Below are 17,437 nucleotides of genomic sequence, written 5' to 3'. Positions count from 1 at the left end.
CAAGCAGTGGACGACACGGAGAACAGGTTGAGGAAGGTTCTGTATCGTATTTTAATCTGCCTCTGGGCTGTTGTGTGTTTCTGGAAGCTCATCTGATCACAGTCCACTTCTCCAGATGAGATCAGACGAGCGGTTCCCTGATCCGTCACTGCTCCATTTACTGCCTCTGACCCGTTTGGCTGCGTTTTGACTGGAGCTCAATGGATCCTGTTCGTCCGCTCCTCTTCCTCCCTGTGGTTCATTCAGGTACGTTTACTTTAAAGTGTGGTTCATGTTCTGCGCCTGAGACGGGTCCACGTTCCTCCTGTGTCTGGATGCTGGGTGTTCTCAGACTCAGGGTTCTATTCCACAGCAGTGAAACCTGTCCCATCCTCACATTTTACTCTTTGCTGATGATGGAGATGAACCTGCCTGTTGCCGTGGCTCATTAATGTTTGCCAGAAAACCCACACGGACCTGAGAATGTTTATTCAGAGTCTGAGTGAAACAGGAGGTTTGTCTGTTTCTAACGTTAAGCTTTGGTTTTATGCCACGTGTTCAACGTTCTCTGAAAATCTGACCTGATCACAGACCCACAGCTGTTTGTTGAATATGTTTATGCAAACAGTGGGTCCAGTTCATATTAACTGATACTGATGGGGGTTTAAGGTTTCCAGTAAAACTCCTCCTGAGGATGATGATGTCCTGTTCCACTGGATGTCATGTCAGAAGCTGAGCGTTCTGTGGCCTTTAAGGTCATGGATGTGTTAAACAGAGGCACAAAAGGCAGGACTTGAATGCTCTAAAACACAGGCGCATCAATTTAACAGTCACAAAACCAACACAGGAAACGGCAGCAACGAATCAAGAAGGGCGCGAAGGAGAAGAAGAGCGCCTCTAGCGGCGCCAAGAGACAACTGCCACGATGGTGGTTTAAACCTGAGGAACGTGGGAGGAAAAGGTCCTCAGATAAAATAAAATAAAATAATTAATAAATAATAATAGTACTAATCCACCACCAGGTGTCATCACACTTTGACGGCACCCGTTTTTAAAGCTTTTTTAAAACCTTTGGACTCAGCTTCAGTTCTGCCCTTTTTTATTGTCCTCTTGTTCTGTTGTTTTAACTCGTTTGTGAACTTAAAGCAGCAGTTACTGCGTCCTGACTCTGTTTCCATCTTTGGATCCTGCATCAGCATCTCTGGCATCTTCTACACATCCTGTGCTTGAGGCTGATTCATGTTCAGGCCTGTCTGTCATAAGATGCATGTTTATAGCTGTAGTTTCAGTCTCTTCATGTCAAATATGCAGCGTGTGAATCATTGCAGCAGGTTCTGCATCATGTCAGTAACTGAAATCACAGCTGTGTTTGAGCAGGATGTGTTCATGACAGTGAGGTTGAACTGGATCAGGACTGAACCATGTTTGTAAACTAATAATAATGTGTGAGCTGCACATGGTAAATCAGTGGATCACAAACTGGTGATCAAGCGTTCTTCTGCTTCGAGTGTTTGGAATGAGGAAGAAGCACTTTTAGTTTGGATGAAGGGTGGGGCTCAAGTTTTACAGGCTGATGAGCAGAGGTCCAGCAGTCAAACTCACATGTGTAGAGATGAGAGCTTGAGGGTGAACTAATGAGAACGTTCACCAGAGTTACTTCATCACTGAGGTGAAAAACTATTGGCTTCAGCGTTTTGTAAGTACAATTATTCTTAATGTGTTGCAGTTTCAAGCTTTAAGGTTTGTTCCTGAACTCTTTAACTAAATTTGGTACAATTGGCTGCACAATAACACACCTTATGGAGATTTATTTTCTTATTGAAAGCAACAAACCAAAACCTATTCTGCTCCAAAACATGAACTCTTAGTTGAATATTATATATAGTCGAGGCAAAATGAAGGTAGAATATTAAGAGCTTATAGTGTGATTTCGGCAACACTGAAATGTTTTGACGCTAAGTGTGAATTTCTGACCTGAGATCAGCTGAACACTGAGACCTGCTCCTGAACACACCGTCCACGTCCTCCCTGCAGACGTCTCCTCGTCCAACAAGATGAACAAACTATTTCTGTTTCTTGCTTTTCTTCACCTTTCATCATCAGGTAAGTTTGTGTTTAAATACTTTAAATGTGTTTCTTTGGTATTTTTTTTTATGAATAACTTCTGTTTCACTGATTGGAATAAACTACGTTGGTGATTTGTGATTATAATGTTTTTGTGTTTATAATGAAAGTATCAATTTTCATTCCACAGTGAAACATACATTCAAAGCTGCGTTTTTTACAACTACTGGAATCCCTCACCTCCCACAGTCTATGTCCATGGCACTGGTTGATGACACTATGGTGGGTTACTGCGACAGTAACAGAAAAATGGAAGCTTTTGGGGATGTAGCCAACAAAACCTTTCATAAATACCCTGAGCTCCTAAAAATTATTAGTGTGGACTGTTTTGAGAACCATCCCAATGTTTTAAAGGCCGCACTTGATGGTGTCATGCAACTCTTCAACCAAACTGAAGGTACAGTATATTCTGCTTAACTTTTACTTCTGTTTCTGGTTTAAATGGACTCCAGGTTGCTGAGTTGTTAACATCTAACAGGGACAGATTAATAAGTAGAATACGTGTCCTGCATAAAGTGGTGTCACACGATGGCAGATTAATACGCCTCACGTGTTCCTCCCAGCTGTCACCGTGTACACTACCACCACATCATCATCATCATCATCATCATCGCCATCATCATCATCATCATCATCATGGTACACAACACAACCCCCAAGACCATTTACAACCATGTTCATTATTTGTTGACACGTAGCAGGTGCATTACAAAGGCCAAAACCCATGAATGTACAGTCAGGACCATAACTATTTGGACAGAGACACATTTTTTCTAATTTTGTTTCTGTACATTATCACAGTGAATTTTAAATAAAACAGCTCAGCTGCAGATGCCTCAGAAGTGCAGACGTTCAGCTTTAATTCTGTGGGTTGAACAAAAAGATTGGATAAATATGTGAAAAACTAAAGCATTTTTTTAACAAAATCTTCAGTTGGGTGAAGATTAGGTGACTGACTTGGCCATTTAAGAATATTCCACTTCTTTGATTTATTAAACTCCTGAGTTGCTTTGTTTGTATGTTTTGGGTCGTTTTCCATCTGTAATATGAAACGCTGTCCAATCAGTTTGACTGCATTTACCTGGATCTGGATGATTTATCTGCTTCTGTGCTGTCACACTGCCTCCAGTGTTTTACCGATGACGTGGTGTGCTTTGAATCATGAGCTTCTCTACGCCTTCTCTTGCCATCATTCTGGTAGAGGTTGATCTTGGTGTCGTCTGTCTAAGGAATGGTTTTCCAGAACTGTGCTGGCTTCTTTAGATGTTTTCTAGCAAAGTCCAATCTAGCCTTCTGTTCTTGAGGTTTATGAGGTGTATTGTCTGTATTTACTTTCATAAAGTCTTCTCTTCAGAATGCAAGCACGACTCCCCTAATCAACTCCAGGCCTTATATCTGCTTTATTGATAATCACATAACAAGGGAATTGCCCACACCTGCCTATGCAATAGCATAGAAGTCAATTGTTTATTGACTAATTACTTTGTTTAAAAAAGCTTTAGTTTTTCACATTTTTATGCAATCTTTTTGTTCAACCCACAGAATTAAAGCTGAAAATCTGCACTTCAATGGAATCTGAGCTGTTTTATTTAAAGTTCACTGTGATAATGTACAGAAACAAATTTAGAAAAAAAATTCTCTGTCCAAAGAGTTAATAAGCAGATATTCCCCTTTTAACAGGTCAATCTTAATGTACTTACATAACTTGCTGAATTGATTTGTTTAATGCAGTCTTTAACACAAAGTAATGGGTGAGAGTCTGGCTTGGTCAAAGTGTTAACCTTTTAAAAATCAGTACAGCAATGTTGTGACTTATCAGACTTTTCCACCAACAAACAGAGAGACAGGATAGGATACGACTTTATTAATCCCACAGCGGGGACATCTTTGTGTTTACAGCAGCTGCACAAAGAGAAAAAGTAAACAGCAGCAGATGCATCTTAAAGGGTCCCTCAAGGCTGTCTCAAAAAGTTGAAAAGAGATAATAAAACATAGTGCAAAACTAATGAGGTTTGTGCACCTCTCCATATGCAATTGTATAGAAAACAAAAAAGACAAACAGCTTAAAAAAAACAACTAAACAACGCAAGGAAAAGGACAGAGCTTCTAAAACTTGCTGTCACATGCGGCACCATCTTGAAAGCAATCCCACCTAGAAGAAGCAGGTACAGCTATTTTGTTATCCAGCTTGTACTTTACTTCAGCATCCATGATACAGTGAACAATAGAAAGCATCATAGGACAGGGTTGATCCAACATGCACTAAAGAACTAAGTCTTCACCACTAACTGCCTACTAGAAGAAAACTAAACTCAACCTCAGTCTTCATGCAGTTACTTACAGTGCTCCTTGAAACATGCAGCCACCCAGTACTATTATTTCTCAAGTAAAATTACACAAACAACCAACCTGACACTGTTCTGCCAGGGCAAAGAGCAGGAGAACAGGGCTTCTAAGGCCCACAAACTAAACCAGAGGTAGGACCCAAATGCAATGACCCAGAATGGAAACATGTAAATCAAAGTAATTTAATAAGAAGACGACATTACAGTATTACAGCTCAACATCACTGCAGTGCAGGAAAATAATAATCAGTAATTCTAAATTTTAAAACATTTAACAAAGACAGGAGCAAAGAACACACATGGACAAAATTGAACAAAACATAGCATCATCATCACCACCAAACCGACAAAGACTGTGCACAAACTAAGACCTTAAATACAAGACAGGTGAACCAAAATCTCAAGACAACAACCAACGGGACACTTACTGGAACAAAACAAAAGCCCTGTAGAAGCCATGTGGTAGGAACCATGTGGTAACAGAGACCAAATCACCTCATGTCAAGAGCCAAAGCTAGCTTACACAATCAATGACACAGCAACAAATCACAAAATGGCTTCAGACCAAACAACAACTTGCCAACAAAACCATGGAATGAGCCCCCATTTTATTAGAGTTTGAACAGCTACCTCCTGTCAGGCGGCTTGACGAATCGGACCCACATGCACGGCGTTGGAGTCCAGAAGGTAAGTAAGATAAGTTAATTCCACAAACAGGATCCTGATACAGACACGATTCTTGAACACTCACAGCTCGTGGCGAAGGCACAAAAGAAGCAGGCAAAACTCCGTGGTCAAAACAGGCTGGGTCAAAAACAAGGTAATCATGGCTATGGTACACAAGGACAAGGCAAAATCACAAAATCACAGCAACAGAAAAACCACAAGCACATGCCAGTCCATCTTAAGTGCAGAAGGTCCGGGGAGGTCAGGATGACCCTGGTGGAAGTCTGCAATCAGACTGGCATCCAAGATGTCCCTGGCAGGAATCCAAGAGCGCTCCTCCGGACCACACCCCTCCCAGTCAACAAGGTATTGGCACCACGACCCCGTTGTCAACAGGCCAGGAGGGTCCTGACCGTTTGAGGCAACTGACATGGACATAGGGTGAATCTTCCTGGATCTAGGCAAGGAGACCCTGACAGGACAGGATTAATGATCTTGGTGACGGTAAATTGCCCAGTGAATCTTGCCAACTTACGTGACGCCAGTTTTAAATGAAGGTCCTTGGTGGACAACCAAACCTGATCACCAATGGCATACTCAGTCTCCAGAGATCGCTTACGGTCCGCCGCCTCCTTATATCTGGCCTGAGCCTGCAACATGACCTGCCGAGCATGACTCCAGGTCCGCCGACACCGTTGAATGACCTGCACCTCTTTTTCCCGAGACGGAAACAGCGGCGGCTGGAACCCATAAGCGCACTGGAAGGGCGTCAGCCCAGTGGTGGAGAGTGTTATACTGAATGTGTGATACTCGATCCAGATCAACTGTGGAAGGACTCCTGGAGGAGAGGAGACGTAACCCCGTCTCCAACTGTTGATTTGTCCTCTTGGTGTGACCGTTGGACTCCGGGTGGTACGAGAGAGGCTGACCTCGGCCCCTAGCAGTGCACAGATCTCCTGACAAAAATGGGAGACAAACCCAGTGAATCACCTCCCCTCCCAGGTCTGGAGGAACGAACAAACGGTTAGGGGGACAAGCTGGAGGCCTTGGCAGGTCCCTGGTGGCGTCCTTCACCTGTGTCTTGACACACCCACCACACAGCCCGGTGGAAGGATAGAGACAGTGGCCATGATACAGGCAGTGTCCCAGGTAGAGTCGTCGTCTCTTCTTGTCCCCCATCAGCCGCGCATGTCCCAACTGCATGAGCTCTTCTGGGGACAACTGCAATCTGGAAGAGGTAGTTGACACAGCGAATGGCTCCCCGAGCCTCCGCGGGCTATTCCCGTTTGCTGCTCCACAAACACTGGCCAATCTTAATGGCCAACTTAATGAGCGCGTCTAGCTCCCTAGGGAGCTCTCTTGCCGCTAAACAGTCCTTCACACAGCGGGGAAGGCCCCGGATAAACACATCTCCCAGTGTGGCAGCGTCCCAATCGGTCTCCGCGGCAAATGTGCGGAACTCCATGTCGTATTTAGATGTGCTCTGATCTCCTTATTTATTTCTGATATTTACCAGTATCTGAGCTGCCTCACGGCCAGGAGTAACCTCTTGGAAAATCTGTTTAAGAGCTTTCGAGAAGCTTGTGAACGTATTCATGCATGCCGACCCGTTCTGCCATTCAGCCGTAGCCCAGACTTCTGTGGCATGCAGTTTGATTGAATCTCACACATTGGGTAAGGAATGTTCTACAGACACCTGATTTGTCGGAGACCAGAAGGTAAGTATAACTTCTTTAATTCCACAAACAGGATGCAGACACAATTCTTGAACACTTACAGCACATGGCAAGGCACAAAAGGAGCACGGCTACAAGGACACAAAGTGCAAAAGGTAACAGGCATGGTCGGTAACTAGATGAACACAAAACTAACGCTGGAAAGAGGAGAGAACAGGTAGAAACATGACACCGCTGGAGCCTGTCCCAGTTTGAACAGCCACCGCTGGAGCGTATCCCAGCAGGCTGAGGGTGGGAGTCAGGGTCACCCTGAACAGGTCTCCAGCCTATTGCAGGGCCACACAGAGACAAACAAGCACACACACATTTACACTTACGGACAATGGAGAAGTAGCCAGTCAAACTAAACACATGTCTTTGGACCGTGGAAGGATTTATATATTTTTGAAACTCCTCCGACTTTACATTGCTGTAAAGTCAAGTGTTACTTTTCATTTTAGTTGACTGTGCATCAGTGCTTTTTCAGAAAACAACAAAACAAATTTTTCAACAGTCACGTTTTTATTATTTGGAGAAATCCTGGGTCACTAACAGGCATTTTGGTCGCTAAAGGAATACAGGGACACTGTATGAAACAATATCTGGTGATAATTTGTGGAATCATTTCATGTGCTCACATTTGCATTTACTGTTTAGAACATCCATTCTTTCCACTCTCATTTCATCCAACCCACTCCATGTTCCTTCTCTTCCACGTATCATTGTACTGTATCGAACTGTAACTAACTGTTCACTAGAAATATCACTCTTCCACCATTTTGTTTTTCTCTCAGGTGTGCACTGTTTACAGGGAATAGTAGGCAGCGAGTGGGACCAAGACACTAAAGAGATTTCTGGATTTTTCTACTACGGTTATGATGGAGAAGATTTTATGTCATTGGACCTGAAGAATCTGACATGGATTCCTCTGAAACAAGAAGCTGTTGTCATTAAGCAGATCTTTGATAAAGACAAAGCTTCCATAAAAGAGACAGAGCATCGCCTCATCCACACTTACCATGAGTTGCTTAAGACGTATTTAAATTATGAGACTCAGATGACAAAAGGTAAAGATCATTGATCTAAGGTAAGGTGTGTGTGTGTGTGTGTGTGTGTGTGTGTGTGTGTGTGTGTGTGTGTGTGTGTGTGTGTGTGTGTGTGTGTGTGTGTGTGTGTGTGTGTGTGTGTGTGTAATCCATGCATACAAATATGTCAATGATAATAAAGAATAAGAACAGGAGGCCTCATTCATATGCGACAAGTAAAAATATAAAAAAAGAATTGCACAATCTAATAAAACGCAATATTTATAAATATCATTATCACAATACCAGAACCACAGCTCTATTAGATGCAATGATGGTCAACCTGTTGTTCAGTTGGTCCTAAAGTTTGAACAAGTTTGAACACTTGTTAAACACACGTTAAAGATATTTGGGACCAAATTAGAGTTTTAATATTTTTAAACAAAATATATGATCAGAGACTCACTGTGGATTAACCTGTCCACTAATAAACCTTCTGTATTTCTAATTTCACCCACACAGGTCCGCGCTCAGTGTCTCTGCTCCAGAAGTGCATCTCGTCTCCAATCAGCTGCTTCGCTACAGGTTTCTACCCAAACAGAGCCGACATGTTCTGGAGGAGAGATGGAGAAGAGATTCACACAGACGTGGACAAAGGAGAGATCCTCCCCAACCCTGATGGAACCTTCCAGATGGGTCCACCTGGACCTTTCATCAGTCACAGCTCAGGACTGGAGCAGATATGAATGTGTGTTTCAACTGTCTGGAATGAATGACGACATCATCATACTGGAAAAAACAAAGATCAGAACCAACTGCGGTGAGACTTTGATTAAAACAATTTTACAATTATTAAACAATTTAATGTTTGTGCTTGATGTGAAATTATATGAATGTCAAATAGTTTTAATGTACATTTTGCAAATATAATTATTCTAACGGTCACTGTCACTGGGTGAGAGGCCATGGGAGGGTCGTGGGTTTGGGAGTCCAGGGTCTAAGAGGCAGAGAAAACCAAAAGAATGAGAATAAGAATAAGAATAAGAATAAGAATAAGAATAAAAATAAAAATAAAAAAAAAATAAAAATAAAAATAAAAATAAAAATAAAAATAAAAATAAGAATAAACATAAGAATAAGAATAAGAATAAGAATAAGAATAAGAATAAGAATAAGAATAAGAATAAGAATAAGAATAAGAATTAGAATAAGCCTTTAATAGTCCCAAAATTGGGAAATTTCATCAATAGAGTAATCTAAGTAAATGTAAAATATAAAAAACAGATGTGAGACTGAACATAGTGTAAGATATTAATTGCAGCATAAGTCATAAATCATATGACATAGACAGAATAAGGAAGGAACATTTTTTCCATTACAGGAGAGAACCCACATGAAGAACAGACAAACTCCTCCAGTGTCTTTTTACTAGTGAGCATAGAGGCGTTTTTCTCCTCATGCTGTGGTTTGTTGTTACAACAGGAAACTCCATGAGTCTGATCGTCGTCATCGTTGCTGTGGTTCTTGTTGCACTTGTTGCTGTGATTGGATTCATCGTCTACAGAAAGAGAAACGGTAACAGAAGCATCGTCTGCTTTGTCTCTTCATGTTGAACTTAGTCTTTATTAGAAATGCAAAAGTCACTGTGGCTCAGCTACACTTTCATAATATGAATATGATGAAGTTGGGATAGAATTAGATACAATTCTTTAATAAATCAAACAACACAATTATGATCATGTTTTATAATGTGCTGAAACGTGTTTTTCATCATAATATCTTCTTTCTATTTCAGCCAAGCGACCTCCATGTCGTAAGTACAACTTGCTTCACTCACTTTACATTGGAAGACGTTGTAGGACTCAGTGTGAAGCTGTGGACTAACAACGTGTTTTAACTCGACAGCTGTGCACGAATGTGGAGTATTGGAGCAACTGAGTCCTGAGGTCCAAACTCAGCAGCTTTGAACCCAGGTCATTTCTATGATGTGATTCTGACAAGACAAACTTTTTAAAACTAGAAACAAATGATCAAAACTAATTCAGACATAGTTTTGATCATTGCTGTTGCTCATTCTGTGCTGTGACCAGTGTAAAAATGAATTTTCACTGGTACATTGACTATTTAATGGGTCAAAGTGGTGCTGCTGGACCTGAACCTGAGCACATTAAGCAGCTTCTCACACACTGAAGACTCGTTGTTCGTGTCCCAGCTGATGATTTTTATAACGTTACTCAGCTTTTCTTGTTCTTTGTTTCTATTGTGACAAATAGTTCAGAACGCGCTGACGTCTAATCAGATACGATATGAGGAGGCGTCACTTCTTCTACACGGAAGTGGAGGAAACAGAACCACCTCAGACCTGAACCAGTTTGATGCTTGAACCTGCTTCATTGGCTGCGTTTTCTTTTGTTATAGTTTTTTTTTTTCATATTGAGGATTATTGTGTTAAAGTCACTAAACTACAGGTTAAAAGTTCCAGTGTTTCTTGTTTGTTTCCCTGAACTGAAGTCAGTCCTGCCTCCAAACAGACTTGTCCGTTGTTTAAATGTTGTTTAATGTGTTTTGTCGCCTTTGTTCAGTCCAGTTAGAGTTGTGTGTCCCTGTTTGTCTGTTTCACAGTAGTTGTCTGACTTGTGCTTCGTGCGTCATCAGTTTCTTACCTGTCGTCCTGTCCCTCTTGTGTGTTCGTTTGTGGTGTTCACTCGTTTCTGTGCAGAGATGCAGCGTCTTCACTGCTTCAGCCAAACGTCAGTACGTTTGTAACAGATTTAGGAGGTTTAGGTTTAGACCAGATTGATTTCATTTTATTTTGTTTTGGTTTTTATTTGTTGTTTGGTTAAAACGTCAGCAGCTTCTGTTGATGGGAGGTTTGTTATTACTGAACGTTCTCTCATGTTTATTTGTGGAGCTTGAAGCTTCACATGATGCTGTAGTTACTTTATTTCATTGTATTTCAGATTATTGTTGTTTTTTGAGCCTGTGTTTCCAGTGACTGAAGTTTGACAGTTTTACACCTTTTCATCATTAGTGAGTCAGCAATAAACAGATGCTGCTTTATTCAGTCGTCTTCTCAGTAATAAACAGTAATTCAAACATCCAGTATCGTCTGTGTTTAAAGGACTGAGAGAAGATTGATCTCTTTGACTTTGACAGGAGAAAAGCTTGTTCCAGTGTGAAACCGGATCCTGGTCCAGAGTTAAAGTCCTCGTCAGCCACTGTAACGTTACACAACATGTCTGTTAGAGTCCAGAAATACAATGCGCTGATGAGTCAGTTTCACTTCTAACTTCAGTAACTGAAAGACATGTTAAAGTAACAGCAGACGAGAGACGAGGAGACGTGAAAATGAGGAACCACGTCATGTTTAATCACTGCAGTCAGAAAAAAACACTTGCTGTTCAGTCATTTGAAACATGTTGAGACATGGTTTTATTTCTAGTGTGATTCTCATCTCTAATATATTTTATTTCTTTGAAACAGTCAGAGCAACAGCTCCAGGCTCATCGTTGAATCAAATGTGATCTCGTTGGGAGCAGGTCGTTGTTATAATCTGTGGTTTGGCTTCATCTAGTGGATCAAACCTGAACTGTTGTTTCCACCGGTTTTGTTATTATTACATCGACATGTTTTTACAATTGACTTTAAAAGTAAACGGCTCAAAAAAATTAAGGGAACACTGAAATAACACATCCTAGATCTGAATGAATGAAATATTCCTATTAAATACTTGTTTTCATAGTTGAATGTGCTGACAAATCAAATGAATGGAGGTCTGGATTCAGAGTCACACTCACACTGAAGTGTGATCCAGCTTTGATGTAATGTCCTCAAACAGTCAGAATGAGGCTCAGTGGGGGGCGTGGCCTCCTCGTGCCTGTATGAGCTCCCTACAACATCTGGACCTGCTCCTGATGAGGTGGTGACGGTCTCCTGAGGGATCTCCTCCCAGACCTGGACTGGAGCGTCCACCAGCTCCTGGACGTCTGTGGAGCAGCGTGCTGTTGGTGGATGGAGCCAGACGTGACACATCACACAGGCTCCGTTGGATTCAGGTGTGGGGAACGGGCGGCCAGTCCACAGCCTCAGCGCTTCATCCTGCAGGAGCTGTGACGCACTCCAACCAGGAGGTCCAGCGTTGTGTCATTAGGAGGAACCCAACAGCACCGGCACGTGGTCTCACAGGAGGTCTGAGGACCTCGTCTCAGTACCTAATGCTGACGAGCACATGGAGGGCTGTCCATGTACTGAGCAGTACCAGTGACTGCACCAGTACTGAGCCACTGCCAAACTGGTCACTGCAGGATGCACTGGACACCACGCTGACAGACACAGCAAACCTGGACACAGCTCCCACTGATGCATGGATGAGCTGCACCACCTGAACCTGTGGGTTCTAGACTGGGTCTCACGCTGCCACTAGACTGAAAGCACCGCCAGCATTCAGAAGTGACAGAAACCTCAGCCAGAAAGCAACGACCTGACACTGGTCTGTGGTCACCACCTGCAGAACCACTTCTTTATCAGGGCTGTTTTGTTAAATGCCTATAATTCCACCTGTTGTCTATTCTATTTGCACAACAGCGAAACAGTGAAACTGGGTGTCAGTCAGTGTTGCAGTTTGATTCCACAGAAGTGTGATGGACTTGGAGTTACGTTGTGTTGTTTAAATGTTCCCTTTATTTTGAACTGTGTATGTCCTTCACACAGCACCACCGATGTCTAACATTAAGTTCTGTGTCATCTGTTTCCCAGTGAGGACTAGAAGAGCAGAGGTTGGTGTTAGAGCTGCGTCTGTGCTGCTGCACCTTCCTCCTCTGACGATGAGGAAGCACTGCATTAAGCACACATTAAAGCATGTTGATGTATTGGTGAGAGCAGATGAACCTCATTCCTCTGAGGTCAGTGTTCTATTGTTAAAGCAGGAAACAGCCTCTTGTTTTGTTTTCATCTGTTTTCATCACAATGTATTTTGCAGAAACTGCGTTACAACTAACTATACATTTGTCTGCTTTGGTGACGTTGATGTAACAGAAAATGTGACTAAATGTTACGTAATATTCTCAATAAATAATAAAAGTTGTTATTGTTATTCAAACAAATACAAGCCTTTTCAACAACTGATTGCCATGAAGAAAATGCATTTAATTATTAAATTATTATACATTTTTTATGAAATATCGTCTCAACTAATGTCTCTGAAAAACTGTCAAAACAAGTTTTATCTCCAATAAACTAGCAAACATTTCGTTTCGTTTCTAACAAACATCACAATAATTCTGCAGCAGCAAAGTTCAGATTTTCCTGAAGCTTTAAATTACTAAATAAACCCATAGACTGAAATTTGACTTTGAGGCCTGTGTGAGATGATGTAGCCCAAGGTTTGATCTTCACGAAGCTGAGGATGAAATGTTGTTTCTGCCCCAGTTGATTATTGATTAATCCTTCCTTTTCATTGGCTGTTCTTTGCGTGCACTTTCTGACGCCACCTGCACTTTATGACGTCACCTGCGCTTTCTGACGTCACCTGCAGGGGGCGCTGGTCCGTCAGTGATTAAAGGAAACGCATCAGACCTCGTCGTGCTGCTCCGCGTTGGGGCGTGATAGTTGAATATTGGCGGAATAACGGTGAACGAAGCTCCACATCCTCATCACACGGAACAATGGAGTTTTCTGCAGCCATGATCGTTCTGCTGCTCGTTCTTCCGGCCACACATTCAGGTAATAATAATGGTTCGTTTTCAGTCTTTAAATAAGAAGCTGAGATCTGGATGTGCGTCATAGATGAACCTCATAATGAAAACCTGACACAAACGAGCGGGACTGAATAAAAGTCTGACTGATTTATCTCACTCTGCAAAACTCTGGAGCAGAGGTTCTGGTTGAGGATTTTCCCTGTTACTTTCACTTTCATTCTGTGGATGACGTCACTGTGTTTGTTATGGTTGTCTCAGTCAGCCACACTCTGACCTACTTCATCACCGTCTCCTCTGGACCCGGCGCCTTCCCTCCGTTTGCGGCCGTCTCCACGGTGATGGAGTGAATGTGGAGTACTGCGACAGCAGCAAGAGGCCCGAACCCAGACAGGACTGGGTCCAAACGCTGAACCGAGACGACCCGGAGCACAGGGAGAGACACGTCCGGCCTGCGTGGGCCTCAACAAGGCTGCTCCTGAACCACAGCAGGTGGAGCTGCTTCCTGCTCTGTTTGTTCCAGTCTCTGAGCTCACGTCTGCTCTCTCGCTCTCCGTCTTTCAGGCGCTCACGTTTTCCAGGAGATGTTCAGCTGTTCCACGGACGATGAGACCGTCGCCGGCTCCGAGCGCTTCGGGTACGACGGGGAGGACTTCGTGTCTCTGGACCTGGACCGGCTGGCGTGGCTGTACGCGGAGCGGCCGCCTCCTACAGAGACACAAGGAGCAGCTGTACAGAACCAAGCTCATGGACCGCTGCCCTGAGCGTCTGCAGCGCTTCGTCGCCTACGGCAACAGCTTCTGCAGAGACAAGGTGACGGCAGCAGCCGAACCGTCCACAGGCGTCTTCTCTGTATTAAACCTCCCTCGGCTCCAGGTCCTCCCTCAGTGTCTCTGCTCCAGAAGTCCCCCTCGTCTCCAATCAGCTGCTTCGCTACAGGTTTCTACCCAAACAGAGCCGACATGTTCTGGAGGAGAGATGGAGAACAGACCCATGAGGACGTGGACCATGGAGAGATCCTCCCCAACCCTGATGGAACCTTCCAGATGAGGGTCCACCTGGACCTTTCATCAGTCACAGCTCAGGACTGGAGCAGATATGAATGTGTGTTTCAAGGTTCTGGTGCTGAGAGCGACATCGTGACCAGACTGGACCGAGCTGTGATCAGAACCAACTGGGGTGAGGGTTCAGAACCTCCAGCCGCTGATGCTCCGTCTGAGCAGCTGTTAACGGGTTCCTCTGGTTCCAGGTTCCTCCTCAGAGCTTCCAGCAGCTGCTGTGGTGGCGGCTGGTGCCGGACTGATGCTGCTGCTGGTCGGCGCCACTGGACTCTTCATCAGCAGGAGGAGGATGAGGAGGAAGGGTGAGGAGCCCAGAGGCTGTGAGTGCTGGTTGTTCATGTAACTAACTGTCGCGTGTCTTTGTTTCAGGCTTCTCACCGACGAAGAGTAGGTGAAACACCGTCAGCACTCAAACAGTGAATCTGCTGTTTTTGAGGTAAAAGTGTGAAATGTTCAAATGCATTTTCCTTCTGTAGCTTCAGACTCTTCATCATCATCATCATCATCATCATCATCATCAGACAAAAATGAATGATCACAGTGAGTCCTTTACTCTTAACACATTCTACAACTGATCTCATCTTTTCCACATTTTATTTACTATTTTTATTTCTAACCATCAGATGTTTTCGTCCTAAAAGGCTGAAGATCAGTGGATTGTTTGTATTGAAGCTCGTTCTGAAACCATGTGGTGTCACAACATCATTTGTTGTTTTGTTACACTGTCAAACATTTTACTTTTTCTTCATGACCCGTGTTTCTATGTTTATGTTGATGGATTTTATTGAGCCTGTGTTGTTTCCAGTGACTGACATTTGTTTTACAGTTTTACACCTTTTCATTATTAGTGAGTCAGCAATAAACAAATGCTTCTTCACAGTCGTCTTCTCAGTAATAAACAATAATTCAAACATCCAGTATCGTCTGTGTTTGAAGGACTGAGAGAAGATTCTCTCTAGATTCTGTAGAACCTAAAGAAAACATTTGATGCTCTGACATTTGAAGCACGTTGAAGCTCGATCAGTTGCAAAATTTTCATTTTGTTTCCTCAAAACGCAGTAACAACTTCAAGTTCATACTTGTCTGATGTGATCGTGTCGTTGTGATAATGTGTGGTTTGGCGCCACCCAGTGGATCAAACCTGAAACTGAACTCGAGCAGCGATCACTTCCTCCACAAGTCAGAGTCATTGGCTCAAACTAATGAAACGCAACCAGGCAAGAGACGGAAGCAGGAGCTGAGATAAGGACCCCTGTGGTCACAACCGTATCAGTAAAAAGCTGCAGGACATTATTGCACATCTCAGATTGTTCCAAGCGACACAGTTGTTGGGGATTTAAACAGAATTAATTGCGTCTTTGTGCCTCTTTAACAGCATTCTGATACGGACGCCAGCACCTTTAGAATTTGACCTGCAGCCGCTGCTTCCTCCTCATCTGTGCTCATCTGTGTCCGCAGCAGTTTGGCTGATTTGCCTGCTGTATGTGGGATCTGTTGGGTTTAGTTGTGAGGTCTTAAACCTTACTTTGTAAAGTGCCTTGAGATCACTTTGTTGTGATCTGGCGCTATATGAATTGAACTGAATTGAATTGAATTGAATTGAATTGAATTGAATTGAATTGAATTGATACCAGGGATTTCAAACCAGGCCTCAATGGGACCTTCCTGTGGAGAAATAAGCCCCAGATGAGTCAGCTCAATCCTCTCGAGCTTCTGGCTCCTCACAGCTCAACAGTTATATTTGTAAAAACTCAGGTATATATACATATATACACACGCACACACACACACAGACACACACACGCACAGCGGCTGACACTGGCTGCACACACCAGGGAAACTGCTCAAGCCTGAGCTAACAAATCCTTAGGCTGACTAAACTTAGAGCTACACGTTCCCACTCGGCACAACAAACCTAACTTGATGCTGTCCAAACAAACGAGCAGGACGTTGAAGAACCCAAATGCACAACCACAGACAGGCTGACTGAATTTAAGTAATTGATTTAATTGCCGGGCTATATCAATGTGAGTGTCACGTTCCAGGCCACTTCCTGTTTTTACTTTGAAGTACTTCCTGTTCTCGTTTCAGTTGTTCACTCCCCGGTTCATTAAGCACACCTGTCAGTAATTAATTAATCAAGCTCCAGTATTTAGTCTTCTCCTCACACACTCTCTAGCTGCCAGATTGTCAAGTCATAGTACTTCCATCCAGCGTTCTAGTATCGTCTCTTGTGTTTGATCCTGATTTATCCTGACCACTGAATCCTGTCTGACCCCTGCCTGTACCTTTGCTTGGATAACGAAACCAGCTTGACCATTTGACCTGTGAGTTTTCCTAGTCCTTATCTGTACCGTCGCTGTGCTTCCCTGTGTGCCAGACCTTTGCCTGCCTACTGGACCTGATATTGCCTGATCCTTGCCTGTGCTTAAAGACCGGGCTTCTCTGTGTTTCACCTGGACCGACTGATTACGAGTGTGCTAATAAACCCTGATTCCTTCCTCACCACGTCTGTGCGCTGTGCATTTGGGTCCTCCTCCGTGTGTTCTGACAGAACAATCTGGCCAGACTTGGACCCAGCCAGCGCCAGCCTGCACCCAGGTCTGTTGCAGTTTTTCTTTGTGTTGGAGAAAATATATTTTCATCTATAATTAATCTCATTTATCTTTGGTGTTTATTCTATATCATTTAACCCATATAATTTATCCATTTCATTTATATTAATTTATCATTTACCTTTTTTACATTTTCCATTTATGGTTTGCATTTGCTGTGCCTTATAACCCCATTGACAGCTGCACAGACTTCTAACCGCAGGTTTTCAAGTAT

General features: G+C 43.1%; 1 pseudogene; it reads left to right on the top strand.

Moving 5' to 3' along the window:
* The first annotated feature begins 1,066 nt into the window (after nucleotides 1-1,066).
* LOC114866015 (major histocompatibility complex class I-related gene protein-like) lies at nucleotides 1,067-15,525 on the top strand (annotated as a pseudogene).
* Nucleotides 15,526-17,437: the final 1,912 nt, after the last annotated feature.

The sequence above is a fragment of the Betta splendens genome, chromosome 11 (genome assembly GCF_900634795.4).
Source record: "Betta splendens chromosome 11, fBetSpl5.4, whole genome shotgun sequence".
NCBI classification, from domain to species: Eukaryota; Metazoa; Chordata; class Actinopteri; order Anabantiformes; family Osphronemidae; genus Betta; species Betta splendens.
The sequence above is the reverse complement of the archived record's forward strand: the minus strand, read 5'-3'. Positions and strand labels throughout refer to the sequence as shown.